At 42.5% G+C, this 22521-nt stretch overlaps 1 protein-coding gene across 1 annotated transcript in view; it reads left to right on the forward strand.

Moving 5' to 3' along the window:
* The first annotated feature begins 465 nt into the window (after nucleotides 1–465).
* Nucleotides 466–22521, forward strand: part of elfn2b (extracellular leucine-rich repeat and fibronectin type III domain containing 2b) — a 101849-nt gene continuing 79793 nt past the window's right edge. Inside the window, exon 1 of the mRNA XM_077541056.1 lies at nucleotides 466–607. The gene's annotated coding sequence lies outside the window, so the exon portion shown is untranslated. The remainder of the gene's footprint in view (nucleotides 608–22521) is intronic.

Genomic DNA, 22521 nt, shown 5'->3' on the forward strand with positions numbered 1-22521 from the left:
ATTCCTCTGCCTCCTCTCTCCGCTTCCCTGCACTTGGGTCCTAACCACACTGCAACCCGGACGCAACGCGTGGTGTGCCGGGGTCTGTAGTTTAATACCTGGAGTGTTGAACAGCTCTGCATCATCCTAATATATGTATTTTAATTAGTGTATTTAGTGACACAGCTCTCTGTAATGCATTAACCCACTGTAAACAACAGCCAAGATTATTTAATACCTTTTCAACTGTAACTAAGCATTATTATCTGCTTAAAGGAAGATTGGCACATGCGGTATCTTGTAATGGTGCTGATTAGATTAAGCAAAACTACTACTGGTAATAACTACATATGTTCTTCTTATCTACAGTATAGGGCATTTAGCTGTTGGTATGATATAAGGGAGACATACATCCAGTGACATTCAAATATTTTCTCTCTGTGTCTGTCTCTCTCTCTCTCTCTCTCCCTCTCTCTCTCCCTCTCAGTCATCCTCTATACCACCGCGCTGCTGCTAGTGCAGCTGAGCCTGCGACGTTACGGTGGTGGATGAGAAAAAGAGAATAATCTCCCCTCTTTTTTCAGCTGCAGCCAAATGGACGCACTGTTTGGAGAGGAAACAAGTCAAGGTACAGTACTCAAATCTATCCCATCTTTAACACCCCTTGCCTTTAGAAATGACATAAAGCCTTGCAATGATGAATATTGTGAGAGAGATCATGCACCTGCACTTGAGACTTCTCTCTCTGCTGGCTTGAGATGTCTTCCCGCAGTATTTGGTTGTTGTTTTTTTTTAACCCTGATTTACAGCAGCGTGGGTTCAGCGTTAAGCATGGGAACAGTTTTGGCGACTGACCCATGTGAGAATGTTCCTTCTTTGCTAGTTGTTTCTGTGCACCACAAGATGATTTTAGGATGGTTAAAACGGGCATTGATTTAAAGTAAGGAAAGGAATGAGTCTGGCAGGGGGTGTGGTGGGATGATGGGTTGGGGGGGTCTTATAAAGGGGGGTGGGAGGAGGTGCAGCAAAAGAAAGATTGGAAGGGCTGCGCCATGGACAGATGTGCGAGAGGGATTTAGAGTCGTGGGAGGAATCACGCAGGGGATAAAACTGGCAGTGAGTGAGTGCATGTGTGTGTGTGTGTGTGTGTGTGTGTGAGGGTGAATGGCCCTGCTCAACAGCGCTGTTGACTTGCACACACACGTACATGCAGACTTCACCTGCAATGAGGGCTTGGGTGTCAGCTGCTTTGAGCACTCCTGCGTCTGCTCGAGATCGTGTGTATGACAGCGAGTGAGTGAGAGTGAGAGTGAGAGAGAAGAACAGAAATTCCCGCCACTGGCAGCAACAGTGTCCGGAGCACACAATTACCGCCCACACCTTTTGGACGGGCAGGCTCGGAAGACGATCTCAGGTTCAACAATAACTTGATAAATCAGTCTCTCCGTTCATTGTTTTAATTGTAACATATATGTTGTTGGCGTGAAGCGCAGTGGGTAACTTCAGCACCATGGATAGCGCACAGTGCTGAGCCAGCACGTTGGCGGGCTGTGAATCCCCTCCCTTCATGTTGGGGAGATTGCACGCTTGATTATGCACATGCATGCTTGATCAGATTAGAGCAAGCACGTTCTGATCACATTAGTCATTTGGGTGTTGGGGAGGGACACAATCGCATGTTATTTATAGTTCAACATGCTGCTATATGGACCTTCCATTACTGGCACAGTCTGTTGAGATTCAATTCAAGCATTGTAGCAAAAATTTGGCCTTAATGCTTGTTTTGATGTTAATAGGCAATCACCTGTGGTACCCTTTATTTGGTGCAGCCAGTGTATTATGATAATAATAATAATAATAATAATAATAATAATAATAATAATAATAATAATAATAATAATAATAATAAATATTAGGGATAGACCAATAATCGGCCGGGGCCGATTATCGGCGCCGATATTTGGCATTTTGACAAATATCGGCATCGGCCATGTTTTGAATCTGAAGGCCGATAAAGCTCACTGAGCAGGGGATACTTGCGAACGTAGCGAATTTGGGGTTTTCATCAGGATTTGTAAGATGTTCGCAGTCAGTTTTTATTTGTCGTAAACACATTTGGAACATATTCACACAATTTTTCACCGCAAAAATCTTTTTGAAACGTTTTTACGAACCCTAACAAAAACCCCAAATGAGCTACATTCACATGAATTTGTTACTCAGTGAGAAATTATATATAGTTTGAAAGAATTCCCCCCCCTCCCCATTTTACTGCAAATGAATATCGGCTTGAAATATCGGTTATCGGCTAACTTGACTACAAATAATCTGTATCGGTATCGGCCTTGAAAAAACCATATCGGTCTATCACTATAAATATAAATAAATATAATGTAACCAATGAAATTCAGACATGGATTTTGGATTGTGATTCAACACAATTATAGTTTTAAAAAAAATCATGAAAGGACAAGATTGAAAATAATTTGACCATATTCACAACCAAAGACTGTGCTTTAATAACCATCACGTGCCTTCAAACTCGTAAGAAGTTATTTAAAGAATGACAAGTAGTAACTGGTGTTTGGGGACATGGTGTGTACTGCTCTGAGCATGGATCAGAGGATGTGAAGGAAAAATTAGGATAAATTAAGGTTAATGAGGACTATAGGAAATAGATGAATGCATATGGAACTGTCGCAACAGGTAGACCCAAATGCAGGGAAGCAGGGTGAAGTGTCAAAGAATGCAGTCAAACAATGTTTAATAAACAAAAAAGAGGAGGCAAAAATGATCTATAACCTAAGAAACCAAAACAACAAAGTCCAAAAAAGGGTAAAACGAGACAAGGAGTGGAACATAACCGGCAACATGATAGGAGGAAAATGACAATGAATCGACACAGCCAGAAGGGAGACAAGAGACTAAATATACACACACCAATTGACACAACGAGATACAGCTGGGCAAGACACAAGTGGCGTGTAAGTCAGGCAAACACAGGTGGACAGGACAATGCTTGACGAGACAATGTGAGACACACAAGCCGAACATAACAGATCACAACTGAAACTTAAAGGAACATGATGACAAACTCAAACAAAACCCACTCAAAACTAGAACCCTGACAAAAGCAAAAAATAAAAAATAAACCAAAACCCAACCCAAACCATGACAGGAACAACAGAAACTAAAACTAGAATACTGTGGTGATTCTAATGTTTTCCTCTAATATTCTCAAAAAATGGTTCAAACAGCTGAGTAGAAAACAATATAAACTTGAGCATTATCTTCGTAAAGGAGTTTTTCTTGATGCATGTAGCTCACAAATGTGATCTCAAAAAAGTGTGTGTCTGGTGAGTGTGTATTTTAACGTGTATATGCAGCGTTTCAGTCGAATAGAATGAAATGGAAACAATATAACAACAAAGCTGCAATGAATAGCTCTGGGGAGTTGTCAATTGCTCCTTGAGTAAACATAAAACCTTATTATTATTGATAGTTTGCAATGCAAATATGAATAATTAAAATGTTACCTCCTGGGTTTCAAAATTTACATAAAGGTAGGTGGTGATTTTTTTTTTAAAGCTATTAAAGGAAAGGAGGATTCAGTGCTGCGTCAAACAAAAGACACATTTGTCAATAGGACATTTGCCCTGACCAATAATCAATAATTTGTACATGCGCCTTAAAGTACAATATGACTCTCCCCTACCAGTAGTCTTATAGTGAGTTGTAAATTTGCTGTCACTGCAGTCAATAGTGAAATCCCCTCCTAAGACCTTTGCGATCAATCACTAGCCACGCCCACATGCGCTACGTCAGGAATATAAGTGAAGCTGCCCTGGCCCCACATCATTTTCTCCGAGTTACTTCATTCCTGCATTGCTCTGTTCTCCCTCCAAAACCCTGCATTTATTTGTCACATTGTTTTTATCTACGGCTACAATCTTCCTTCCCGATATCGATGCTTTCCGATGTTGCTCGTGGAGGAATGATGAGCAGTCTCCGATCAATTGCAATCACAGATCAGTGGTGGAGAAGATGGGGAGAGGAAATCAGTAAAAGAGGCAGGCCCGGGAGACCTGAATAATGACCACCTACCTTGCAAACCCACTGCCTTGTTTCTCTGTAATCTGGAGTTCATCAGAACCGTATTGAACTATGTTAGTCATAATTCAGGAAATCCATCGTGCTGTCTGTCGGGGGTGCTCCTGAGAGCTGATGGGTATTGTTAGCAAAAAGGAAAAAAAAAAAAAAGACAAGGTGAGGGCGGAATCAAAGACAAAGTGAGGCTGGTGTTTGCTGAGCCACATAAAAATAAGAAAAACAAGTATCTCTTTTTACGTAGGCTGAAATCAGATGGGTAGAAGGCTGAGCAGCAGTTATTACCACCATGCAAAGCACAAGGACATAATGGATCGTTTGGATCGTCATTTGCTTGTCTCGTTAGCAAAATTGTGCAAAAAACTACACTACTATGCTGATGACTGACACGAAGCGAGGAGGTAGGACTCAGACGCAGAGTGACAGTTGGCCAACAAGGCTGCAGCTTTAATCAATTCGAACCAAAAACACCTCTCAAGGAGGGAAAAAAGGCAGAACAAAAAGAGCTCCAAACTGGAGAATAAACAAGGGCACTCAAAAACAGGGACAACTAAAGGCGCTCCGCTAGGGAGGAAAACAAGGGGCAAACTAAGGGCGCAAGACAAGGCAAGGCAAGACATCGAACAAGGACTGTGAAACAAGGACTGTGAGGACGCTTCCATGCACTGAGATGTGACACTTCGGCAACGGAGGGGAGAATGCAGGTGGCTTTTATGTCCGGGTTGATTGGGAACAGGTGGTGGTGATCATGGGCGTGGACCGGTAATCAGTGAGCTGCAGGAAGGGTAAGTGACCTGGGATGAGATGAGAGTTAGTAATTTCAAAATAAAACAGGAACCTGACTGTGACAAATAAAAGCTTGACCCGCCACTCTGGTGGCGGCGTGACAGTACCCCCCCCTCAACGGCCGGCTCTCGACGGCCCAGGAATCTCGGGGTGTTCATCATAGAATTCATCGATGAGGGAGGGGTCCACGATGAACCGGGCGGGCACCCACTGCCTCTCTTCTGGCCCGTAACCCTCCCAATCCACCAGGTATTGGTGTCCCCGGCCCCGCTTTCTGACGTCCAACAACTTTCTCACTTTATACACCGGGCCCCCCTCCACCATCTCCGGAGGGGGCGGCGCAGGCTCGGGCGGGACCAGGGAACTGTCCTGGACTGGCTTGACCTGACTCACGTGGAAGGTGGGGTGGGCGCGGAGGGATCGAGGCAGGCGAAGGCGCACGGCGGCAGGACCTATGGTCTTGGCAATCGGGAAAGGCCCCACGAATCTAGGGGCCAACTTTGGACATGGTACCTTGAGGTGTAGGTTCTTTGTGGACAGCCAGACTCTTTGACCTGGCTGGTACTGTGGCGCGGGCCTCCTCTTCCGGTCAGCAGCTCTTTTCATTCTGTCCCCTTGACGCTGTAGTGCCAGTCGAGCTGCTGACCAGATTCGGCGACACCTGCGGACCATTGCGTGGACCGAGGGCACTGAAGCTTCCTCTTCCAGGTCCGCGAAGTAGGGAGGATCGTAGCCGTGAACACACTTGAAGGGCGTGATACCTGTAGCAGATGTGGGGAGAGAATTGTGCGCGAGTTCGACCCATACCAGATTTTCGCTCCATGATGATGGGTTTTGGGAAACCAGGCACCGGAGTCCTGTCTCTAGCTGCTGGTTGAGGCGTTCCGCTTGTCCGTTGGCCTCCGGGTGGTACCCGGAGGTCAGGTTTGCCTTGGCCCCTAGAGCTTTGCAAAACTCTCTCCAGAATCTTGACACGAATTGAGGTCCGCGGTCTGACACAATGTGTCGAGGGAATCCATGGACCCGGAACACCTGGTCAATCATGACTTCTGCAGTACGTTTGGCTGAGGGTAGTTTGGAGAGTGGGATGAAACGGACCATTTTTGAAAAGCGGTCGACAACAGTGAGAATGGTGGTTTTACCGTGTGAAACGGGAAGTCCAGTGACAAAGTCTAATGATATTTCGGCCCAGGGTCTTGAAGGTACAGGGAGCGGTTGAAGAAGGCCCATCCGTGGTTGTGTCGATGTTTTGTTTCTGGCACATACTGGGCAGGCTTTGACGTACTCCTGCACCGAGGCCTCCATGGAAGGCCACCAGAACCTCCGGGCGACGGCAAACAGAGTCCTGCGGGTTCCTGGGTGGCAAGACAAACGAGCGGTGTGTGCCCAATGGATCACCTGAGCTCGCAGGGTTTCTGGTACATAGAGCCGTCGTGGTGGACACTCCTTGGGAGGGCTCGTGTCTTTGAGGGCCTCCTTGACCTCCTCCTCGATTTGCCAGGACATCGTGCCTATTACGCAGTCTTTGGGAAGGATGGGTTCAGGTTCGGTCACAGTGGTATCAGGATCATGAATTCGTGATAGTGCGTCGGCTTTGATATTCTTGCTTCCGGGTCTGTAGGTCAGAGAAAAAGAAAATCTGTTAAAAAACAAGGACCACCTGGCCTGTCGGGGGTTTAGTCTTTTTGCTTGGCGCAGGTACTCCAGGTTGCGGTGATCTGTCCATATAATGAAAGGGTGTTCCGCGCCCTCCAGCCAGTGCCTCCACTCTTCTAGGGCGACCTTTACAGCCAGCAATTCTCGGTCTCCAACGCTGTAGTTGCGCTCGGCCTTTGAGAGTTTCCGAGACAAGAAGGCGCAGGGGTGCACTTTTCCATCCTCCTGGTTCCTTTGGGATAGGACGGCTCCGACGCCCAGATTTGAGGCATCTACCTCGACAATGAACTGGCGGGTAGGATCGGGCACTCTGAGTATTGGAGTCTCTGTGAAACGTTTCTTGAGTTGGTTGAATGCGGTATTGGCTTCCGGGGTCCAGGCAAAGCGTTGCTGTGGAGAGGTCAAGGCATGGAGTGGAGCTGCGATGGAGCTGAAGTTGCGGATAAAGCGTCTGTAAAAGTTGGCGAATCCCAGGAATTGTTGCACCTTCTTCCTGGATTCAGGTGTGGGCCAGTCCCTGACAGCGCTGACCTTCTCCGACTCCATCTCGACCTTGCCCGGGGATACCACGAATCCCAGAAATGAGATGGTGTCGGTGTGAAAAAGGCTCTTCTCAGCCTTTACATAGAGTTGATGGTCAAGCAGGCGTTTCAGGACTTGGGTAACGTGGTGCTGGTGGGTCTTCAAGTCCGGTGAGTAGATCAAAATGTCGTCCAAATAAACATATACGAACTGGTCGATGAAGTCCTTGAGCACGTCATTAATCATGGCCTGGAAAACTGCTGGCGCATTCGTGAGTCCAAAGGGCATGACTAAGTATTCATAGTGGCCTCTGGGAGTATTAAAGCCGGTCTTCCATTCATCCCCTGCACGAATACGGACGAGATGATAGGCGTTTCGAAGATCTAATTTGGTGAACACCTTGGCTTGCTGGAGCTGGTCAAATACTGAGGACATCAGAGGCAGAGGATAACGGTTCTTGACTGTGATTTCATTCAAAGGGCTGTAGTCAATACAAGGACGTAACGAACCATCCTTCTTGCCCACGAAGAAAAAACCAGCTCCAGCTGGCGATGACGATGGCCGTATAAGTCCTGCTTTCAAAGACGTGTCGATGTACTCATTCAAGGCTTTGCGTTCGGGGCCCGAAACCGAGTACAATCTCCCCTTCGGAATGGAAGACCCAGGAATCAGCTCAATTGCACAGTCATAGGATCGATGTGGGGGAAGTGACATGGCCTTGGTTTTGCTGAACACCTCCCTGAGAGGATGATAGCAGGTGGGAACGGTGTTCAGGTCCGGGTATTCCTGGTCATTCACCAGAGTCACCTGTCGGACGGCAGCGGGAGGTGCCTCTGCCGCTGGCCGCTCCAACCCATGGTGTTCACAGTCCTTTCCCCAGTCCAGGACTTGCCCCGATCGCCAGTCGATGCGGGGGTTGTGCAACTGCAACCAGGGGTGTCCCAGGACCAGTGTGTGTGATGGGGAGCGGAAGACATGAAAACGAAGGAGTTCTCTGTGCTGCCCAATGTGAATCTCGAGTGGCTCTGTGACATGCGTGATGAGAAATAAGTCTTTCCCATTGAGCGCCCTGGCCCTCATATGGGTGGAAAGTGGCTCCGTGCCTGCCTGCAATCTTTCCACCAGACCCCAATCCATGAGGCTCTCGTCCGCTCCAGAGTCGATGAGAGCTAGTAGGTCTGTGGAAATGGCATTGCCGGAAATCGTGACTTGCGTGAGTTTTCGGTTCTTGACCTGTTTGGGAGTCTCGGAAGTCACCGGAGGGCCTCGCTTGGTAGGACAAGCTACCACCAAATGTCCTCTTTCTCCACAATAGTAGCACCGCCCCTCTTGACGACGTCGCTGGCGTTCATGGTGAGTCAGTCGGGCGCGGTCCAGCTGCATCGGCTCCTCGCCAATCTCGCTGGACCTCCCCATGGTGGACGACTGGAGAGGCGCCCCTTGTGGTGACTCCATTGCTGCGGGGTGCCGAAAGAATTCGGAGCCGGTCCTTCGATGGTGACCGCTGGTGTGCATGAGATCTCGCCGTCGGTGATCGATGCGGATGGCCAGCGAGATCAACGAGTCCAAGTCGCTAGGTAAGTCCACGGGTAGTAGGAGTTCTTGCATAGCGGCGGAGAGCCCCTTCAAAAAATGATCAAAGAGGGCTGTCTCATTCCAGCCACTCTTGGCCGCTAGAGTTCGGAATCGGATCGCATAGTCATTAACCGATTCTCGGCCTTGTCTGAGATTACTTAGCTCTCGAGTCTTTTCCCGATCCATGTTGGTGGAATCGAAAACAAGACGAAGTGCCCTGCTAAACCCGGCTGCATTTGAGCAAGTCGGGGAGTGCCGTGCCCATTCCGTGGTGGCCCAGTCTCTGGCTCGTCCAGTCAGATGTGAAATCATGAAGGCCACACGGGAACGGTCGGTGGGGAAAGCCTGTGGCGAAAGTTCAAAATGTAAGTCGCATTCGGTCAGGAATGCCTGACATTGTCCTTGGTCTCCCGAGTATCGCTCCGGGGAAGCCAGTCTCAACCCCGCCCCGGTCAAGGCTGGAGTTGGGTTCGGTGGTTCTGCGGTCTCTGGTTTCGTGATGGCCGGCGTGGAGTGTCGCAGGTGGCTCATTAGCTCCTGCACCTGTCCAGCGAGCTCTCCCATCCGGGTGACCATCGCCTGCTGGAGCTCCTCTGTCTGCGACAGGCGGGCGGCCTGTCGTCGAAGTGCAGCCTCCAACTTCTCCGCTGGGTCCATGCTGGCCGAAGTGTACTGACACGAAGCGAGGAGGTAGGACTCAGACGCAGAGTGACAGTTGGCCAACAAGGCTGCAGCTTTAATCAATTCGAACCAAAAACACCTCTCAAGGAGGGAAAAAAGGCAGAACAAAAAGAGCTCCAAACTGGAGAATAAACAAGGGCACTCAAAAACAGGGACAACTAAAGGCGCTCCGCTAGGGAGGAAAACAAGGGGCAAACTAAGGGCGCAAGACAAGGCAAGGCAAGACATCGAACAAGGACTGTGAAACAAGGACTGTGAGGACGCTTCCATGCACTGAGATGTGACACTTCGGCAACGGAGGGGAGAATGCAGGTGGCTTTTATGTCCGGGTTGATTGGGAACAGGTGGTGGTGATCATGGGCGTGGACCGGTAATCAGTGAGCTGCAGGAAGGGTAAGTGACCTGGGATGAGATGAGAGTTAGTAATTTCAAAATAAAACAGGAACCTGACTGTGACAAATAAAAGCTTGACCCGCCACTCTGGTGGCGGCGTGACAATGACAGTGTAAACTAGATAATATGAATAGAGGACAACCAATTTGAGTCCAATCCAATCGGCCTATGCCATCCAATATTGTTTGTATGTGTGTAGAGTTTCCCGTTTATGTTGACTAGGTATGGGCAAATGGTTCACCTCAGAGTAGCCCTCAAGTAATATTTGGAGAAGCTTTAAGTTGTAATAAATGTGTCTGCCACTAGATGGCAGACATTGCTTAAGAGTGCTTCCAACCCCAAGACTCTATTTCACCAGAGAAGAAGAGAGCAAGTCTGGCAAAAATCCAGGACCAAATTAGGTCAAGAAAATGGTGGCTTTTAAGTATATTAGTGAGCTGATTATGTTCACTGGATATAAACACAAACCTATCGACCTAGTTTGTTCAGAGACGCTATCAGACAGATTTAAAACGAAGTCGCTGCTACAAAACCAATCCCAAAAGTACACAAACTGCCTCTTTTAATCACGAGAACCAAAGGCAGTTCATTTGAAGTGCATGAGGCGTTACTAAATATGTATGTGGCCTCCAAAAAACATGGATATATTCAACATTTAATACAAATAAGCAGAGTGGCTTAATTGGACAAGCAGCTGGAGCACCCACGAAGTAGAGGGTAAAAAACTTTACCACCCTATACTATACGTACTGAAGTCTTATACAGGTGAATGAGTCAGCCTATTATATTGGAGGATTTTGAATGACATGCAGGACAAACATATGGTACCGGTTTTATAATATTAATATCTTTACTGTCTTTTGAACTGCATCATTCTTGTCCTTAGCACATGCTGCTAATTTCAGAAACAGCTTGCAAAAATGTGCTTGGGCAAACAAACTAATACAACCCTCTACCATTTGGTAAACGGTGGAGGTGTTGGCTTGACTGAGTTCCTTTTCAGTTAAGAAGGGTTAACAGCCAAAGCCATTTGTGCTATTAAAGCATCCTGACCTCAACACTCAGAGAGGCCAACACACTTTGGGCTTTGGTGACTGAATTAATTCACGTGGATGCCTCAGGTCAATTGAATTATGGAGCAAATTTGGCGGGTCATTAGTTCTACTTCAGCATATGTGATTAGTCAGGTAAAGAAGCCACACACACAATAACCTGCTGGAACAGATTCATTCTTTTTTCCTACTTCTTACTGGATTTTTAACTTTTATTTATTATTATTATTATTATTATTATTATTATTTATGTTTTTTTTTTTTTTATTTTTTACAAAAAGTGTACAGAGGCTAAAAAAAAATCTAAATTTTTTTCGAGAGGGGATATAAAAATAGACAACTGAAATAAAGTGTTGCATAAGTATGCACCCCCTTTTACAATCAACCTTATTCAAACTCATTTTCAGTGGAAGTCAGCACACACTAGGGATGTACCGATACCGGCAATATCGTGATATTAAAACTGCCACAATATCGTCATCGTCATGTTCACGATATTTAAAAGCTACACATCTGTTCAAAAAGTCAAGTTGATTTCCATTTGTGCAGTTATAGCACCATCTGGTGGCTAGATTTTTAGTCCAGTTTAATTTTCATGAGGTATGTTTTGGCCCTTCTATGTTTAAAATACACTAATTGTCAGATGAAGAGGATTGTAATACATGGAGGAACTCAATGTTTGCTTGCGTTAGCGAGTAAGCGCCTCAATATTAGACTTAGACTTGACTTTATTGATCCCTTTGGGATGGCTCCCTCTGGGAAATTATTCTTATTAGAGAGTGGAGGTAGTTTATATGTATTGCTGTTATGTACAAAAGCACAAAATTGTGCTTTTTTAGTATGAGCTCTTTTTTTTTTTTTTTTTTACAATATTGTGACTTCTTTTAAATATCGCCAACCTCCCCACAATATCGTGATAATTATCGTATCGTGAGCTTCATATTGTGGTAATATCGTATTGTGATATTTGGATATCACTACATCCCTAGCAGACACCTTCCACCATTTAAAGTACCCCAAATCAATTTCAGATGTTAAAGTAGGCTTTTCCTGGCATTTTTTTAATGGAATCATGGCCAAAAAGTTCAGCATTAGTTTTATCAGTCCATATCATTTTTTGAGATTATGTTCTGGTCCAATGAAAGCATGATTTACCTTGTTAGCCATAATTCCAAAAGGTACGTTTGTGAAGTGATTATTGGACAAAGCTTTGAATTTATTTATCATGGTCTCATTTTTATTTTATATCACAAAAACCTTGCATTTGAAGATAGGTGTGTACACTTGTTTTCATCCACTCACACAATGGGTTGTGTTTAAATAAATAAAACCCCATCCGGGTCTTTAATGTAAAATAACCTCAAACGATTGGCGAGCAGCCAGACGAGGGTGTACCCCGCCTTTCTCCCAAAGTCAGCTGGAAATTGGCCCCAGCCTACTCACGTCCTAATGAGGACAAGCGGTACAGAACATGGACGGATGACATTCCTCGGTGCTGTTCTCGATGAGCATTATGTAATCATATGTTACACGGTGTTTTCAGTTCTTTCTGATTCCGTATTCAACAGAGTCGCTTGGCCCACCTCCGCTAACTCCACATTCCAAGGCACAACCTCCGTATTGATTTCTGTATCCAACAGGAGGGATTATGCAAAGATCCTAAGAGGGATAACCCTTGGGATGAATTCACACTAACTCACTCCTCCACATGTCATACTCAACCGTAGCACACGGTGTTCACTTTCAGCCTACCAGCTGTTGCAATGCAATCAATACCACGGTCATGTTTCACAAGTCGAGTCACTCCCTCGATGCCAGGAGCTTGTGGGAGATCCCTCTCAGGCCAGAGACGGAGAGTCGTGGCTGACAATGATTCGCTGATGAGGTTTTGGAAAAGAAGACAGCAACAACTTGTCATGGGGAGGATGGCGTGCCGCTTTATTTGCTTTGCTGCAGGCTTTAAACACAGGGACGAGAGAAAACCCATCATCAACCCTTGCAAACTCTCTTTATCAATGTGCCTATTTGCTGTGATCGCCGCAGTCTTTGTGTGAGAGCAGTGCAGGGATGCTGGCCAACAGCAGTAATGAAACAAAGATGTTGAGAAACACAAAAGGTTTGGCTCAGTTGAGCAGCTGTCTCAGATTTGAAAGATTGCAAGTTAAATTCTCGGTTCCCCTGTGGTTCTGTTGAAATATCATCGAGCAAGAGGTAAATGTCGTTAACATTTCTCCCATATGGCATCATTATGTGAATGGTTGAATTAAGCGGCACTGTAAAGGCTATTTGAGGTGCTATATAAATGCAACCCGTTTACCACGACCTTACTGGAGCCGCTTTGAATGCCAGCTGCTGGGATGCCTTGTTTCAGATTTACCTCCTTATCTATCATTGCAACTACCATAAAGGGCAATTATTTGTAATTTCTCAGGCATGTTTTCATGGAAAACATTAAATTGACCCCAAACGTTTGAAGGATAGTGTGCAGTACATACAGTATAGTGTAGAAATGTATGCCGAGTGTAGGCTAATTCAGTGCTGTGATTTGTATCTGTCCACATTGGGACACACGTACCCACCATTTTACCCTAGGTTTACTAGGATATTAGGCTCAAACTGTTTGGGAAAAGAGGCATGGGAAATGGATAAACAGACAAAACAAACAAACATGTACCGTGTATGTCGAAAACTGCTCTCGGGTGACAGTAATCTGTCCAAACCAGTATGCTTAGGTTGAGATCCTGAGGCTCAACAGATGCTTTGTAAATCCGGTCTGAGAGCTCTGACTTAATGAGTGGTCAATTTGCTTCATTTACACCAGCTGCTGGCATAGACATTCACTTATTAAAGAGCCTTATACTGTCACATGTGGTAAAACCCTCTCAGCAATATTTAACGGAATGACATTATTCATCATTTCAGTTCAAAATGAACACCTGATGATGCATGTTAATAGTAGCAGTGCAGCAGTGCTACATGCTAGCATAGTGTTAAAGTGCTGAGTCACGACCCGATGTTGAAGAAACGTGTTGGATGGCGACAAGCTGTTATCAGAGAATTGCTTATCTGTGTCTTCTTGATGGAAGGTGTTGGCTCTCCGTTGGCGACTCAAAGAAACAGTGTGGATGCAGGTGATATAGTGTGTGAAAAAGTGCGCGTTGGTGCATGGACACTCACACTATCTTTTGTGCTATTTCTTCTAACTTGACAGTCAGCGTGAACCGTATTTTGAGCTTGCATGGTCAGTTTAGAGCACCTCATTGTCATGGTGTGGAAAAGCTCCGCTGTGACTCATTGAAATATATATTTTCGCCATCATAAGGTTGAAGCAGGGTGGTTTTTTTTTGTGCCAGACATGTTTGTGTTGACACACATATGAAATTGATATGAGATGAATTAACAACCATTTTTCTAGACTGCAGTAGAGGAATTTAAATGACAGTTGAGCAGGGGGGGGCTTTAATGCATTCCTCTGACATGTCCACAACAGCTTCATCGGTCACAATTTTGAAGCCTCATTTTACATACTTGGCAATGTTTTTGATCATTAAAATTTGGCAGGACTGTTAACACTCTTTGCTGTGGTGTTAAATCTTTGCACTTAGTAATTCAGGCCTGTTCTTTGTTTTCATTATATATGTGTATATATATATATATATATATATATATTGTATGGAAATGAATAATGTTCAAATGTTACTTTAAATTTTCTTGTGTAATGCAAGTATTTATGGCTGTAACAGTTAAATCATGGCTAGAACTCATTACCTAGCCCCTCTGACGGTTTCGGGAACCTGCAACCTGCATGTTTTTTTTTTTTGTTTTTTTTTAAAAGATCAATACAAATTTCATTTCTTTTCCCAGTATAGTAATGACAGCCTTTAAAGACATACAGTATAATGAACATTTTGTACTGAAGTTTAACAAAAACACAACCCAAACATTAAGTTTCAATTTTAAAGAATGAATTCATATTCTTGTTTTCACGTCATAGTTTTGTTGTGTTATGGTAAAATTGTTCTGTTGTCCACTTAGGTGGACAATCATGCTGTAAATTATATTTTTTACATGAAATTCCAAATTGTGAGGCAGGAAATAATTGAAAGATACAGTTTGTCCTTTGTTTTCAGGAGTCTATCAAAACGTATTGGAGGTCCAGCAGCATTATGGAATTTAACTTTAGACATTTCACTCCATGTGCCCTTACCACTTTGAAATTATGGCACTTTCCAGCTATTTCATAGATATCTTTAACCCCCCTTTTTGCAAGTGCTTTTGTGAGATTCACTATAAATTTTTTGTGAAATTAATAAAACTTAATTTATGATAGCACCATTATACCTTCACTACCGCTCGTGTGTCAATTACATTATGGTCCTGAGCTACAATAAATATTTTTCTATATCAGTATTATTTCACAGTGTAATTGGTGCTTTCTGAGATGCTGCAGAGTACACTTTAAAAACTGATCTTTTTGCCCTTGTAGATATTACCTTGGTTTCATAAATTATATTAACTTTTTTTTTTTTCAAGTATTCACAGTTAAAACATTAGGTATACTTCAATGTGGTACTTGATTTCTTATGTGTAATGTGTTTACAGAAAATTTTGAAATACATTTTAAATTAAATTAATAATTAAGATTTACTCAGTTAATGTGTTTAATTTTAGAAGTGCTAAAAATGAGTAAATTGTACTCGACAGAGAGTGAGAGAGAAGTTTCTATAATTTGATGTTTAAATACTTAATACATTATAATGCACGTTGTATATAATGGCATTATTTATGTACACTAACCACTAATATATTAGTGTGCTTTTATTAATTTAATCATTATTGAATTATTTTTCCTGCTTATTGCTATCCAGGAAACATAGAACTTCGACTTGTGTATTATTCAGTTCCCAACTTATAGTGTCTTTGTCATTTCAATTTATTTTCAACAAAGACTGAAACTTCAAGGTTTCATTTTTTCCCCTGCAATTTGGGTAATTTATTATAAATGAATCCTAAATTTGGGGTAAGTTGTTTGTATTTTATGTTGTAATTTGAATCCCTATTGCAGTGACTGTTTTGGGCTTTTGGAAGAAAACTAAAAGGCTTTCTTTAACATTATCTCTGATTGGTTATGTGTGGCGTGGTGCTTGATTGGTTATCACGTCTGCTTCCCATTGCAGAGGATGCCGGTTCAAGACCAGGTTTCACCCTTCCCCAGTGGAATTTGCATGTTCTCCCCGTGCTTCGTCGGTTTCCTCCCACATTCCAAAAAACATGCATTGTAGGTTAATTGGAGTGACTAAATTGTCCCGAGGTGTGATTGTGACTGTCTAATTGTGTTTGTTTTTATTTCAAGAGATTTAGTACTAAAATGTATTGGGTTAAGAGTTCAGTATAATTAAGTGAAGACAAATACAATTACTTATTTATTTCATATTGGTAACCAATTCACGTTTTTAACATTTACTTAATAAGCAATGGCTATGACCTAATTTCAATAACTACACATTACTACATTACAGTAAGGAACTTTATAATTACGTTTAGTAAGAGTTACCTAATATTTCCCACATGTAATCATTCTTTAGTTGCATGTAAATGTTACTTAATCCTGTTGCGTGTGATATGATTGATATTGAGTAGTAGAATTGACGTAATTGGAGTGAGTGCAAATACTTGCGAGATTTTTTTTTAAGTAAATCTTGTGAGTTTGTTTTTTTTCAGTGTAGAAGCCATGCATTTAAATATTTTCACCTGCAAAGGCAAGCATTTGGAGACCCTTTTAGATTTGATGATTTCTTGAGGAAGAAGCACATGACTCATACAAGATGCAGCTTTTTTTCCCCCCAGCAAGGAACAACATTTTCAGCACGTGTGAATTAATGTAGTATTCTTTGTTTAAATTCCCTTTTTTTTTTTTTTTAGATTTAATTGAAAAAACAAAAACATATAGAGACTGTTAGTCTTAACATAATGACATCATGACTATATAATTACAAATCGGAAGGAATCACACGGTTGCTCTGATTCGTCACTGTTTACAGTAAATGCGTGCGAACTGTACACGTGTTCAGTCAGGACCATCTGCCACCATCTATCCTTCGTGCCAACAACCCCAAAAAGCTAACCCAACTACCCACCACCAACCCCAATTACACAATAAATGTTTCAACGTGTGGAAAAAACAAAAAACGTGAGTATGAATAAGTGAGAAGCAGTGAACATCCGAACATGCAGCAAGGCGAGTGGATGTTCATTCAGCACTATAATTGTAAAAGCTTGATGAGGATGATAGGGCAAAGACAAAATATATGGTGAGACTTCAACCTCTGCAGTGCTACACTGATGAAAACGTCTGTATCTCTGCACACACACGCACCCACACACGCTTGCGTACAAAGTGGATTTTGGAATAATGCCTTGTTTTTTGTCTACTGGCCTAGATTCATATGGCATCTGTGCTGCACAATCATTTCTCACTCTCGCCCGATCCGTTGTTATCACTCTCCTCTTTCACTCATTCGTGAATCCTCACTCACGCTCTCAAACACAGACACACACTTGTCATGTCCAGTCATTCTCCCTTTCCCCTTCGCTAGCCATCCTGCACTCTTCAGATCAGCGTGCTAAGATCAGATTATAAATATTTTAGCTACGCATCTGCACTTTCATAAACAGATAGTGTGTCGATTCTGTATGTGTGTGTGCGTCTTGGCACAGTTTAGTGAGGATGTGTCGGGGTGTCCTACTGAAGCATCTGTTTGCATTTTAATGTGTGACACAGCCTTCAGAAATGGAATGTCTGCCTTAAAAAAATGAGCAGAACCATCTAAATCTTATGGATATTGTTAATAACTAATCAAGGCCTTACATGTTAGCTTTTACATGGCATAAATAGTAACTTCAAATTGAAATAAATGTGTTTAGTATTGTTTATTATTAGTCTGAATTGATTTTTGTTCAGGCAGTACAATAAATTGGCCCCCGGTCTGTCAGGAGATCTGGGTGTGAATCTGGTGCTGTTTGCATCCTATACTGAAAAAGATGCGGTGTGAATGTGAATATGAAAAAGTATAGTAAGTAAATTCTAGAGCTGTCAAACGAGTACATTTTTTTATCAGGTTAATCACATCTTACTATTTTTGATTAATCACAATAAATCGCTTAATTAAAAAGGCTTTTTTATCAACATTTTTTGCTTGCCAAATTTAAAGGGCACCTGTTATATGTTAATGTTTGATATTTAATGTTATAAGGACATCTTCAAAAAATGTATCCACTTCACACGCCCATCCTCCTTTTTAATTCTCGCCTAATCAGTTAATTACTTGCATAATTTAAAATGGGGGTGGGGGGGTTGGAAATGACCCCAGTATTTGACATAAACAAATATTCTGAATGTCATACTTGTACACAAACATTTATTAAATTCTTTACTTAATGCATGTACTGTATATTCATTATCATGAACTTTCAACGCGTTAAGTCATCTTTATTTATATAGCGCTTTCAAACAGCCTTAGTGTTTTATTGTTTTTACGTGGGGTGTTAAAAAAAAATCGATTTGGCAATATATTGCGATATTACAGTGCCCAATTCTCATATCGATTCAATATACGGCTGATCGATATTTAAACATAAATTTTTAATGGAAATATCCAACACAACATCTTACTTAGGGCACTTTAAGCATGGAAGAATTTTAATCCTTAAGATTTTATTTCAATGCTGTTCAAATATGAAACAGATTGCAACCTTAAATACAGTGGCTCACAGTTATACTGTAAGCCTAAAGTGTCAGATTAATAAATACATTTTTGTACAAATCTTACAGTGTACATGTTTACTGATGAGATTTTCTAAATTTGCGTTAAAAAAATCGCAATAATCAACATTGTGGCACAGTATCGGGATTAATCGGTATTGAGTCGAATTGTGATCTATAAATCATGACAGAGATCAAATTGCCAGGTACTAGGCAATTCAAACCCCTAGTTTTTACCGTATACATGTTAATTTTAACCGATTTAACCAGGTGGGCATTGGTGGTAGTGCTCTTGAGTGGTTTCGATCCTATTTGTGTTCGCCTTGGGTGCTCCAAGTCCTGCACTGCCCCACTCTCATATGGTGTTCCACAAGGTTCTGTGTTGGGGCCAGTGTTGCCACAGTTACCTTGAAAAAGTAACTTAGTTACTTTACTGATTACTTGGTTTTAAAAGTAACTAAATTGCGTTACTGATTACTTGATTTTAAAAGTAACTAAGTTAGATTAAAAGTTACTTTTTTAGTTACTTTCAGCAGCTGCCGATAACACCATCTCAACATAAAAATAATGCAGTAGAAACGGAGTTCCAAATACTTTATTGAAAGTGCATTTTTAACATGAAAATAAAGTTTTTTTTTTAATGAAAAACAAAATAGGCAGTCTCTCTTGACTTCTTGTAACGTAAATACTTTTTATAAAATAAAAATCTATCCAGGTTGAAAATGAAAATCCCCTAAATTCCTCTATTGTTTGTTTGTTCCGCTATTCCAGTGTGTACACATGTATCAGTTTAAATATTTATTAGTAGTTATTGACAGTTATAATTGTTTTTTGGTTTGTTTGTTTTTTCTCTTCAAAATAAGGATCAGGAAAACAAAAGGTTGATAATTTAATGTTAAATATAAATATTTAACCTTTAGACAGACACCAACACAATTAAACAGAATATTTGCACATTGTGAAGTATTTCAGAAACATAAATTTAAGACATGAAATAAACCTACCGTCCAGCCAAAAGAAATATGAAGCCACCTTATGGAACAATAAATCTATCAAACACATTTTAACCACTTAATATATGCAAAAATACTTCCAAAAGTTCATTTCCCTTTTTAATCAACAATTTTTGTATTTAACAATTGTTTTTTCTTTTGTCATCACTTTCATTTTTGGTTAATGTATGACATCTTTTTTTGTTTTTTTAATCTGAGACACGATGATGACCACAGAATCACTACTGTTTATATTTTGGTTTTTGGGCTGTCGTAATCGCGGGCACGTCTCAGTTCTCCTATCTGCTGCTCATGCTAGTTGTAGACATTGACAGGGAGCCACAAACTGAGAAATGAGATACTTGCAGTGTGCTTTTAGCTTAGCTGGTGTGTTGGCTGTGGGACATACCTGTGTCGTTTGAATCCATGCATTGGATCGTCACGGGAGTTATTCTTTTTGGCTCGCGCGCAGTACCAACGCCGAGTGCACCGAGAGGACTCGATAGCCATGGGAAATACCGAGATGTACGGCACCGGCTTCTGCTAACTGTCTCCATTTGTATGTTGTCACTCGTTGCGCGCGCGCGCGCCGTGTCGCGAGCACGGAAACACGGAAGTAGCTTGAATGGTGATGCTACTGAAATGTAAACAAAACAAGTAGAGCACGGCGCAGAACTCTTGCTATTGTTATGAAAACCATAAAGCCTCACTCGCAACCGATACGGTCGTTTAGCTCCCCTTGACGAACGATGGTTCGGTCGAATCGTTTTTTTGTTCCACCCCTACTGAAAACGTAACTTGTCTGACGTCACTCCCCCTGGCGAGAGGGCGGAGACGACCTCATCCCATCATGCTTCACGGACCAGTTGAGATTGGAAATAAATTATTTTTTTTACCACTTTTATGGTCCATAATGCACACTTTTTTTGTTGTGTTGTGTGCCTGTTGGTTAATAAAACTAGTAGTAAAAGTATCATCACTTTTGTTTTGAATGTGCAAACCATTCATGACCAGACCATGGCTGAATTCAGTGTGGTGATCAATGACTTCTGCCTCATCTTCGTAGTTAGCAGTAGTTGTTTGTGACTGTTACAACAGTGAGATAGTTTGCATTCTTCATGAAAAATGTGGAGTAACGCATTGATTCTCTGGACAGTAACTTTAATCAGACTACTTTGTAGAATAAAGTAACGCGTTAGACTATTAGTTACTTTAGAAAGCAACTTTTTTGAGTAACGCGTTACCGGCAACACTGGTTGGGGCCCCCACTGTTTTCACTATATTTACTGCAGTTGGGCTCCATCCTAAGAAATCATGGGATCTCTTTTCACTGCTATGCGGATGACAGTCAGAGCTATGTCCCTCTTAGTAAAAAAGGACATTTTCTCATTGAGGGCTCTTTTGTCCTGTCTGGAAGAAATCAAAGCCTGGATGGCTTTAAATTTCTTGAACTTCAATGAGAAGAAAACAGAAGTGATGGTCTTTGGTCCCAGCGGCTCTTCTCATCCTGCCGACTTGGGTCCTCTGGCACAATATCTGAAGCCAACATCCTCAAACCTCGGTGTCAAGATGGAGAGTGACTTTAAACTGGACCGGCAAATTGCCGCTGTTGTCAAATCCAGCTTTTTTCTTCTTCGACAGCTGGCTAAGGTAAAAAATCTCCTATCTCAGCAACACTTAGAAATGGTAATCCATGGCTTTGTTACATCTCGGCTGAATAACTGTAATGCACTTTACTTTGGAATCAACCAGTCTCTCAAGCGTCTCCAGCTTGTCCAAAATTCTGCTGCTCGTCTCCTTACTGGTGCCCGGAAGAGGGAACACATAACCCCTATCCTGGCCTCTCTTCACTGGCTGCCCGTGAAATTTAGAGTCCACTTTAAGATTCTTTTATTTGTTTTCAAATCTCTAAATGGTCTTGCCGCACCTTATTTCGCTGAGCTCTTGCACCCCTACGAACGCATGCCTCAGGTCAGCAGACCAGACTCAATTGGAGGTACCGAGGGCAAAGCGGAGGCTTAAAGGAAATCGAGCCTTTGCTGTTGCCGGTCCCTCCCTTTGGAACGACTTTCCGCTAAATATTAGGCAATCCCCCTCTTTATCCTCTTTTAAAACACGTCTGCCAGTGTCGCGGAACCGATTGTGGTCATACTACAATGTATCACATTTGTACATATATGCAAGTGCATGCTGAAACCCTTTAGAGTTGCCCCCGCGAAAGCTTTTAGCAAGTGGCTAGAATTCTAAATTCTTGGAAACCCTTGTGAGTTCTGAGGAACGCTATCCTGGGCAGTCTGATATTTTCCACTCGCTCGGCCTCATTCAGTTGGCATTATCCTTTCTGTCTGTCTGTCTGTCTGTCTGTCTGTCCTTGTGAGTGCATATCTGCTTTTCTGTAGATCCAAGCCATCGTCTGTCACTTGAAACTAACCAACCAGAGGGGACAGTTTAGAGCATTATGGAAGGGTCGACTGTGATTGAAATGCATTGTGGGGCACATGCCTGAACACATCATATGATTGCAGAGTGAATTGCTACACTAGTGGACAGACGGACCCTTGGAGGGAATCATAGAGTGGATTACAGATTACAAAGATCCAGTGACATTTTATTTACTTACGTCACCTTTAATGTACTGCATATGTACCGCCGTGCATCTCAAAGATTATTAAATTGATCTTATTTAACATTTATCGCAGTTTAGATTGTTTTTTTCCCTCAATGTCATGAGTCAAGCCTGCAGGCAAAAAGTCACAATGACTTTTATGTAGAAAGCCCCAACAAATTGATAGAAAAAAAGGCCACAAACATCTACCGCTCGTCTAGATCGATAAACATTATTGATTGCCTTCTGTCCAAGGATGGTACTGAATTTTCTTCCATTTCTTTAAAAGAACATATTTATTTGTATTGCTAATTTTGTCTTGTTTTCATGAGTTCACAGATGATTCACTCAGTCCATCGTGGACAAACCAGCCAACACGTGCCAAACACACAGCGTGCCCACTCCTGGGGG

Source organism: Festucalex cinctus, chromosome 1 (assembly GCF_051991245.1).
Source record: "Festucalex cinctus isolate MCC-2025b chromosome 1, RoL_Fcin_1.0, whole genome shotgun sequence".
Lineage (NCBI taxonomy): Eukaryota > Metazoa > Chordata > Actinopteri > Syngnathiformes > Syngnathidae > Festucalex > Festucalex cinctus.